Source organism: Amblyomma americanum, chromosome 3, assembly GCF_052857255.1.
Source record: "Amblyomma americanum isolate KBUSLIRL-KWMA chromosome 3, ASM5285725v1, whole genome shotgun sequence".
In the NCBI taxonomy this organism is placed as follows: domain Eukaryota; kingdom Metazoa; phylum Arthropoda; class Arachnida; order Ixodida; family Ixodidae; genus Amblyomma; species Amblyomma americanum.
Window position 1 is genome coordinate 139,010,703 of NC_135499.1, and position 10,130 is coordinate 139,020,832.

General features: G+C 51.9%; 1 non-coding gene across 1 annotated transcript; it reads right to left on the bottom strand.

Annotated features, from left to right (window-relative positions):
* Window positions 1-3,384: 3,384 nt before the first annotated feature.
* On the bottom strand, window positions 3,385-3,456 carry TRNAS-ACU (transfer RNA serine (anticodon ACU)). Its single transcript has one exon. It is a non-coding gene; the product is annotated as a tRNA-Ser (tRNA).
* Between the last annotated feature and the right edge of the window lie 6,674 nt (window positions 3,457-10,130).

The window sequence follows — 10,130 nt, forward strand, 5'->3', positions numbered from 1 at the left end:
CTCTCTCCAAAATTCGGGAAAATCTTTATTGAATCGTTCGCTTAGGTTTTTTGTTCGCGCACAGCAGTGCGTGAGATTCGATATGTCTGGGTACCTGGGCATTCGGGCGTCTATTTTAACGAAATGGCTGATTTATTGGCAAGGTCAGCTCTCAGCGCTCCTGTAATCTATCCCGTCCCTCACCTCAATTGTTAGAAACTTCACGTTCCCAGCGCTTCTAAGATATATATTTCAGCCAACTTGAGTGGTCCATTGCTCAATATCGTGGATTTTCACCACTTAAAGTACCTATGCAATATCCGGTGATGTAAATCAAGGCTATGTGAGGTGTCAGCGACGCTTCTGCGATGCAAAATCCCTCACTTAAATTTGTACTTATGCAGATGTGGGTTCGCTGCGACAAACCTTTGTGTATCATGTGGGCAAGTTGAAACAATCGATCATTTTCTCCTCTCTTGCCGGCGGTTCGCAGTTCAGAGAAAACAGTATTTGGAGGTCTCTTTTTCGAGGTTAGGACGCCCTGTCTCTTTCAGTTCTTCTCTCGTTCGGTGCGAGCGCAAAGGGATTCCCGTTAAGCAGTGTTTGTGGCTACCTTCATGATTACATAAGTGCAACTGATCGATTACCTTGTTAGCTGTATACAAAATTTTGTCGCATGTCCAAAAATGCTCGATTCTATTCCTGGTAATTCATATTTCCCTAATTCATTTGACTTTTCCTATTTTTATCTTTATTCAGTCTTCTCAAGCTTATTTTTCCCCGCGCAAATACCTTATTGGAATTATCTACTGAACCTTGGGCAATCCCCCTACGTGGCTATGTGCCATGCTTACTAAGGAGAAGAAGAAGAGGGCTCCGGAATAATTTAAACCACCTGGGGATCTTTAACATGCACTTTTCAATTTCAAATCCAATATTGGCTTTGAGGAAACGAATTGGCGCCGTAGAACTCGCACATCTCGGTGGACTCCTGAGCCGCATCGTACGGGAAAGGGGGAATGTGGGAATGAAAGAGGAAGGAGACAAAGAAGTGCCATAGCGGAGGGCTCCGGAAAAATTTCTGCCAGCTTGGGATCATTAACGTGCACTGACATCGCACAGAACGCGAGCGCTTTTAAAGCGAAAGCTTTACTGGCCGCGAACTTGCGATTTCGCCTTGGCGGTGCTCCGTGGAGGCACATGACGTCACAACGCGCGCCTCGCCGCGTATATTTTTCTCTCTCTCTCTCTGTCTCGCACCCTAGCCACTGCTGCGCATGCGCCACTAGTAGCACCGAGCCATAGGTGTTCCGCCGCTGCGCAGCGCTGCGCCTTTTCTCAAAATCCAACTTTCAATTTTCAGTTTTTTTTTCTTTCTTCTTTCCCTCCCTTTTTTATCCCTTCCTTTACGGCGCGGTTCGGGTGCCCACCGAGATATGTGAGACGGTTACTGTGCCATTTCCTTTCCTCAAAAACCAAACAAAACAAGTGAGCCGACAGCGCTCATAGAGTCCAATTGGCGTTGACAACTTTGCAAAGGCCGTTCATTTTCACGAAAGGAAAGGCGCACAACCGGCTTCGTGGGTCAGCGGAGACCTCAATCTCGCTTTTATGTACGTGGCGTTGGTGTCCGACTGCGAATTCCTGATTTGATTGCGTTCCGCACATTGGATAGGCAGCGCGCCCTCCCTGCCACCCTGGGAGGTGGCATGCAGTTAATGGTTGATCGCGAGAGATTGATCGTCACATGAACGCTGCGGCCTAGCTATTGCTGCAGTGCCGCATGTCAGGCACAACGCTGTCAGCGCTAATGCATTCAGGCCACATCTCTGTCTCACCACCGCCACATGTATCAAAGCACGGATGAGGCGTCCGCATATCCAGGGAGCCAGTTATGCATCCTTCCTTTCCTCAAAGCAATCGCCGCCTAGAACATTGTTAACGCCAACGCCAATGAACACAGTGAACGCCGACATCTTTCGCTTTGTATATCCTGGATCAGCTGAGCTAATCCACGTTAATTTTTTGCGTTTCGCCTCCCCAAGTGTCGAAATTATTCCGCAGACCTCCACTACGGCCCCTTCTTCCTTTCTTCTTTCACTCCCTCCTTTATCCCTTCGCTTGCGGCGCGGTTCAGGTGTCGGCCGATATGTGTGACAGATACTGCGCCATTTCCTTTCCCGAAAAATCAATTTTAATAATAATAATAATAATTGGTTTTGGGGGAAGGAAATGGCGCAGTATCTGTCTCATATATCGTTGGACACCTGAACCGCGCCGTAAGGGAAGGGATAAAGGAGAGGTGAAAGAAGAAAGGAAGAAGAGGTGCCGTAATAATAATAATAATAATAATAATAATAATAATTGGTTTTGGGGAAAGGAAATGGCGCAGTATCTGTCTCATATATCGTTGTACACCTGAACCGCGCCGTAAGGGAAGGGATAAAGGAGGGAGTGAGAAGAAAGGAAGAAGAGGTGCCGTAGTGGAGGGCTCCGGAATAATTTCGACCACCTGGGGATCTTTAACGTGCACTGGCATCGCACAGCACACGGGCTCCTAGCCCGTGTGCTGTGCGATGTCAGTGCACGTTAAAGATCCCCAGGTGGTCTTTTTCAATTTTCAGTTTTGGTTGAAAACAAGCGCAAGTGCGAAACACAAGCGTCATCTGGTTCCACAAGGCGCCAGCTGCCCCCGAGACGACTTTACCCTCCTTTCATCAAGAAAGGAACTCCTCCTGCGCCGCACACGTGCTCTCATCCCTCCGTGTGCGGTAACCCTCCCCCGCGGCCTTACCCGTGCACAAGAGGTTGCGCTTAGGAGGGTCCGGGTCGGGGTTTCCCTCACACCTGCCGTCACTGGGAAGTGGCCTCAGTACCTAGATTTGCTTCCTCGGCCAGGGTGTCCGATATGTGAACATGAGGACATTGAAGCCGACATTCATCACTTACTGCGGGACTGCCCAGCTCTCAAGCCTACAAGGATCCGTCACCTGAAGGTAGCGGGCCTTTCACCAAGCAACCCTGCATCATACACCGCCTAGCCGCAGGGACCGTACCATCGTTCTCTACTGGACTTCATCAAATCAGCTAGGCTTTTTTAATTCATTTAATCACTACTACATCTTTCATCTCACGTTCACCCATCATTGATGCCCTAAGGCAATAATAATAATAATAATTGGTTTTGCTGGAAAGGAAATGGCGCAGTGTCTGTCTCATATATCGTTGGACACCTGGACCGCGCCGTAAGGGAAGGGATAAAGCAGGGAGTGAAAGAAGAAAGGAAGAAGGAGGTGCCGTAGTGGAGGGCTCCGGAATAATTTCGACCACCTGGGGATCTTTAACGTGCACTGACATCGCACAGCACACGGGCGCCTTGGCGTTTTTACTCCATAAAGACGCAGCCGCCGCGGTCGGGTTCGAACCCGGGAACTCCGGATCAGTAGTCGAGCGCTCTAACCACTGAGCCACCGCGGCGGGTTCCGTGATAGCGAGAAAGCAGTTTCGTGGCGAGGCCGGGAGTGGAGGAAGGCACCCAGAGCCAAACGAGGGCGCCTGAAGGGTATGACGTGGGAGGGTGCGAGGAATCGCGACAGTGCTTCTGATGCCATTGGAGCTGTGTAGTGCAAGAGCGGGAGAGTTGCCGGCATTCTTCGGCATACAGGTGAGCTTCGGAAAGTGATGTGGTCACGGAAGGCTCAGGGCGATAGGGAAGGATTGTGTCCATGGTGGATGTAGGCTCCCGGCCATATAAGAGAAAGAAAGGAGAAAACCCCGTCGTTGTCTGTGCGTAGCCGTATTATACGCGTACGTGACGAAAGGGAGCACTTGGTCCCAGTTGGAGTGGGCAGTGTCAACGTACATGGCGAGCATGTCACTGAGTGTGCGGTTGAACCGCTCAGTCATGCTGTTTGTCTGGGGGTGATGGGCGCTGGTGCAGCGATGAACGATTTGGCATTGCTTTAGCAGGGCCTCGACGGCGTCCGAGAGCAAAACACGGCCGCGGTCACTTAGCAATTCTTTCGGGGTGCCGTGACGAAGAACAAGACTGTGTAGAATAAAGCGAGCGACATCGTTTGCGGTAGCAGCTTTGAGAGCCAACGTTTCGACGTAATGCGTTAGGTGGTCAACGGCCACGATGACCCAGCGATTGTTAGCCGATGTAGTTGGAAGCTGGCCATTAAGATCAATGCCGACGCGGTCAAAGGGACGGCCAGGGCAAGGTAATGGCTGTAAAGGAGCGGCGGCGGAGTGGGGAGGTTTCTTGCGACGTTGGCAGGGGATGCATGACCGAATGCACTGACGTATGTAGCGGTACACACCTCGCCAGTAATATCGCAGACGAAGGCGAGCATATGTTTTCAGTACACCGGCGTGGCCGCATTGTGGAGTGGCGTGGAAAAAGGCGCAGATGGCAGTACGGAGGTGTAGAGGGATCACCAACAGCCACTTCCGCCCGTCGGAGAGGTATTTACGGCGGTATAAGAGGCCATCACGAACGGCGAAGTGGTGGGCTTGGCGGCGAACGGTCCGAGACGAAGAATTCGGCGAGGGATTTTTCAGGAAGGTGAGCAGCGAAGTGATCCAAGGATCCTTCAGTTGTTCGGAGAGCATATCAGGGACGTCGAACGAGGAGAAATCGTAAGCACAGACGAGGGCAGAGGTTGAATCGCATGGTTGAACCGCGTTGTGCAACAAACTTCTCCTGTGAACTACATCGTTGAGCCGTCGCCGGGGGCGCGAAACTGTGCACGTCGAGCGCCTCATGCCTTGTTATGATCCGCCCATGCTTTACCCCCCGTAAGTAGCCAGGATGGCTCCTTTTACGGCGGGGAAGTAACTGTAATGGGACCGACCGGCAGGAGTTCGAGAAGCGCAGCGAAGAAGTAGACGAAGTGCAGCTGGGATTTTTGAGTGACGCCTGTGTGTGTCCGTCGTGTCGCCGTTCAACCAACGATAGCCGACTTGGGCTTCGAATAAACACCTTTACAATATATATAGCAGGCAAGGCAAATATAATGAGGGGCTCGTTTCACACGCGTATGAAGGAAGCCAACAGTCACCGAAACCAAGGTGCATAGAGGAATATTTCTATTTTTTTATTTAATTTGTATACCCAATCCATGGGAGAATAATACTTCGATTAATTAACCTGTCGCTTAAAGAAAATTACATATGATGCAGCAGAAAAAAACAACCACGCCGCCGGTGGGGTCACAACCCACGACCTCCAAATTTCGCGTCCGGTGCTCTACCAACTGAGCTACGGCGACGGCTGTCCGATCTGCTGCTGTCGTGGGTATTTATGTTTTGCGTGTAAGCGAACCTTGAGAGTGTTCCCCAGGGAATAGGTGTAACGTTAAGTGAGCGGAAGCGAGCAGAATGGGTGAGGGAACAAACGCGGGTTAATAACATCCTAGTCGAAACCAAGAGGAAGAAATGGGTTTGGGCAGGGCATGTAGATGCTAAGGCAAGATAGCCGCAGGTCTTTAAGGGTGGTGGAGTGGATTCCAAGAGAAAGGCAAGCGTAGCAAGGGGCAGCAGAAAGTTAGGTGGCCAAATAAAGTTAAGAAGTTCGCGCTGATAACGTGGCCTCGACTATTACACGAGAGGGTTAGTTGAAAATATATGGGAGAGGCCTTTGCCCTGCAGTGAGCGTGGTCAGGCTGATGATGATGATGACATCCCAGTAGATTAGTCCGGCGAGAGATACTGATGAGCCGTGGCTTCCGAGATCGGCCATCAAAGCATGTTTTCTGAATCTGCCTAAGGCCTAGTCTTGGAGATCATGTATGGGTGCCACACGAAAGGACTGCGGCGCGGCGCTGAGCTCTCCATATCACGCAGACCGATCGCGGCACCATGTGTGAGGCCTGGATGTGAGCCCCGTTTTGAAGCACTCGAATATAAATACATCCAGCCTTATCCGGACTCCGTGCCAGTTATTCGGAAAGTATTCCAAACATTAAGAACGCCTTCCATTCGTTTCGAATAATTCGTTTATACTTGGCAGCGATGGCCTAATATGCACATTTGTTTACATCGCAGTACATGCATGCTGAGCAGTTAAGGGAGCGCTGTTAGCTAAGCGACTGCCGAGCGTTGCTGAAGGGCGGCCAATAGTATTGGGCGTGGCACAAGGAAATTATTTTAGGCCAGTTTGTTGTCTCTGAGCAGTCGTACAAACAAATTTAATCAGCGAAAAAAGAGCCAGACCCACGTGATAACGATGCTACAACGTGTATAGAAGTAGGGCGATCACACTCTTCGGCGTATCTTGCAGGGTCATTCCATGCCAAATGTGCCAGTGTCTGCGCTAGACCCCCTCTGATCTTTTCGATAAAATTTGTGCCTCTTTATTGAACCGGCTAGCGTAATTGCCCTTAATAAATTTGGCGAAAAAAAATATCCTGGTCATGTGACAGCCTTTTGAATTTCTCAGAGGAGCGCAAAAGTTGGCCTGCCTAAAAAACTTACAAAAGATCAAATATTTTACTGTTGCGCTTGAAATTTTTTTAGAGATAATGAATATGCATCGTGGGTTTTAATCGCGTAGCCGAAAATTTGTAGCGCAAAGTTTTTTGTTGCCTTATGTCATTATTTTTCCCCAAAACACCGTTTTTGCAATTTTTTTATACTCTTTAGCGACATTGGCGAGCAACATCACATGTGGCGCAGCTTCTCTATAACGTGTATTATCTCATTAAATGTTTTAAAGTATGATGCAACACAGTATGCTTCAGGAAAAAATGTCTAGCTTAAAAAAATGTGCTGTGCAGCGTTTCAAAAGGTTGTTGGAGAACGGAAATGCCGCAGTATCTGTCTCACATCTCGGCGAACACGTGAACGGCGCCGAAAGGGAAGGGATAAAGGAGGGACTTAAAGAAGGGAGGAAGGAAGAAAGAGGTGCCGTAATGGAAGGCTTCGGAATAATTTCGACCTCCTGGGGATCTCTAACGTGCACTGCCCCCCTATGCCGGCACCCCGAATGCCAATCTCGACGCGGAGACTACGGAAGCAGAAGTCAGAGCGGCCCTCCTGACTCTCCGCTCTAACTCCACTCCAGGAGTTTACCGTATCTCCAATAGCATGCTCCGCCATTTTTGGACGATCAGTCGATTGCCCAGCTCACGGGGTACTTCAACACATTCTGGCAGGAGGGCACCCTTCCGCAATCCTGGTGTCACGCCAAAATCTTATTCATACCCAAGCCCCACAACCCCTTACACCTGCCAATCTTTGTCCCATCTCACTAACATCATGCCTGGGCAAGCTTTTGGAGCATGTCGCACTCGCCCGACTCACCCAACACATGACGGAGCAAGACCTCTATCCGCACAGAATGGTGCGGTTCCGTCCCCACCTGTCGGCCCAAGACGCCATGCTCCAGCTCACACAGGATATTTCTGACACCTCATACCGGGCCACACAAAAGCTGTCCTCGCATTGGATCTTTCCAAGGCCTTCGATCGCCTAGACCATAAAGCGATCATGGCGGCGCTCTACCCTTTGAACATAGGTGAACGTATGTACACCTATATTCAAGCATAACTTACTAACCGCACGGCCGAGATTCACATCGGTCCCCACACATCCCATCCATACACCCTTAGTGGGGTTGGCACCCCCAGGGATCTGTCCTCTCCCCTTTTCTCTTCAATGTCACCCTCATCCCCCTTGCCGCAAACTGCAAACCATCCATCACCTTCGGCATACACTCTATGCTGACGATATAACGCTATGGACCACCCATGGCAGTGATGGAGACAGAGAATACTCTGCAGTCGGCAGCTGCCCTCACCCAAACACATGCGCGGAGTATCGGACTCTCATGCTCTCCGGAGAAGTCGGAGCTCCTCATACTCCGCCCCACAACCCGAAACTGCCCCACAGCCACCATAACCGTGAAACTGGAAAACCGGTACATCCCGGAGGTACACACACTCCGGGTACTGGGCCTCCACATTGTTGGGGACGAGGGGTCCTTGAGTGAGCTGACTCTTTCAGCGCCGCAGGTCCCTTCTCCGAATGACGTTGTCGGACTTGGTTATGAAGGAAACTGTACAGGGGGTTTATTTTACATTATTTACAAGATTTTGGAACTCATTGGAGGGTGATGGGGGAAGGTCGGAGGATCTGAGATCTGAGGATGATCGAGGATTCCTTTTCTCACGGCACTCGTCGTCCGGTTTAAAAAGGGTCCGGTTCCTTGGATTCCCCAGGTTCGAGGAAGTCTTCGCCAGGTTGGGCGTGGCCTAACTTGCGTTGTCGTACACACACACACCACTTCACATAGGGACACGCCCCCGTCACATGCCTCGCCGGAGAAAGAGGGTGCCGCTGGACAATCGCCCCCCCACCAGAGAGAGAGTTGTCTTCGCGTCCGAACGACAGTTCTCACGCTCCAGCCGGACACGTCTTCCGGGAAGTTCGAATGGGCGAGGCGCCGGCGAGCAGGCATAGTTGAAGGGGTGAGTCACCCCTGCTCGGTTCTGGCGGTCGCTAACTGCCTCCGTGCCACACGGTAGATCTTCCGGGAACAAGGTTTACAAACGGCAGTGGAATCCTCCGTCTCGAATCCAATAAACCACGTGAGGACCGGCCGTGGGAAACAAGATGCCTATCGCCGTGCAGGGACCCCGGCTGCAGGTGTCCTAGCCGAATACGCAGCTGAATCAGACCACCAGCTGTCGCCAGAAACCTTACAACATCCAGAACAACGGGAAAAATACTCTCACCACCCAGACACTCAAGCAGACGGCGGTGTCGATATCCCACCTAATCCGCAGAGTTTCTGGACACCACCGGGGCATGAAGGAGCATGACCTATGTCGTCTCATTCATGCCTTCGTCCTCAGCCGCTTTCGCTTCACGCTCCCCTACCTGAAACTCCAGGCCGCAGAAATCTCCACCCTGGATGCCATGATCCGAACAGCATTTAAGACAGCACTACACCTACCCCTAAATACCTCAACCGAAAAACTCCTCCAGCTAGGCCTACACAACATGATAAGGGAGCTTATCGAGGCCCACCGACAGACACAATACATACGTCTCGCGAGAACCACCACCGGCAGACACATCCTACATACCCTCGGCATCAGGATACCAGCCACGGATCCCACACAGCTCCCGGTCCCCCACCACATTCACCGCGAACTACTTATTAAACCTCTCCATAAAAATATGCAACCCACCTACCACGAACCCCGCCGCAGAGCTCGCGCACGGGCGCTCCACAAACACTATGGCATGGAACCGGATGCCGTTTGGGCGGATGCCGCATGTACGGGCGAGGACGCGGTTGTAGCCATCACGAACCCCTCCCTACAACCGATTGCTACCCTTCACATATCCCCCACTGCCACATCGGAGGAGGCTGAAGAGGCAGCTATTGCCCTAGCCATCACGCGCACGGTGGCCCGGTATATACTATCGGACTCTAATACTGCCATACTAAATGTCGCCCGCGGGTGAGTTCACGTCCCTGCATTTCGCATATTGAACTCCCTCGCCGCACACCCGCCCCGCCACATGGAGCTCATATGGGTGCCTGCCCACTCCGGGAATCCCGGAAACGAGGCTGCCAACGCTTTAGCCCGAGGTTCTCTCAACCGGGCACCGGCGGCCTCCGATCTGGTGTTCTCACGGAAGCGCATGCATTCCTTCAGTGAACTGACGCAGGCCTGCAAAACCGAGCGTCGGCTGTACCCCCCACCCCATCCCTCCCTCGACAATTATCATCAGACACTTTGGAGGCGGCTCCAGACACGCACCTTACCCTGCCCTTATACGCTCGCGCTATCACCAAGTCCACACAAACCCCTCCTGTACCCTCTGCCCCCACCCCAAAGCCACTCTCGATCATATCCTTTTCTTCTGCCCGGCGGATCCTCCTCCGCGGGACCTGGAGCACCTTACCATTTGGGAGGATTGGGAGACCCTACTGCGCTCCGAGGACCCGGCCAAGCAAGCCATCGCCACAGGCCGGGCTGCCAGCGTTATGAGCCTCCGGGACATGAACGTTTGAGCGCAGTGGGGTCGTGCGGGGGCCCAAGGACATGCGCGTCCTAAACTCCCCTGTATGTAATAAAGTTTCCACCACCACCACCACAGCACACGGGCGCCTTTGCTCTTCGCCCCCATCGAAA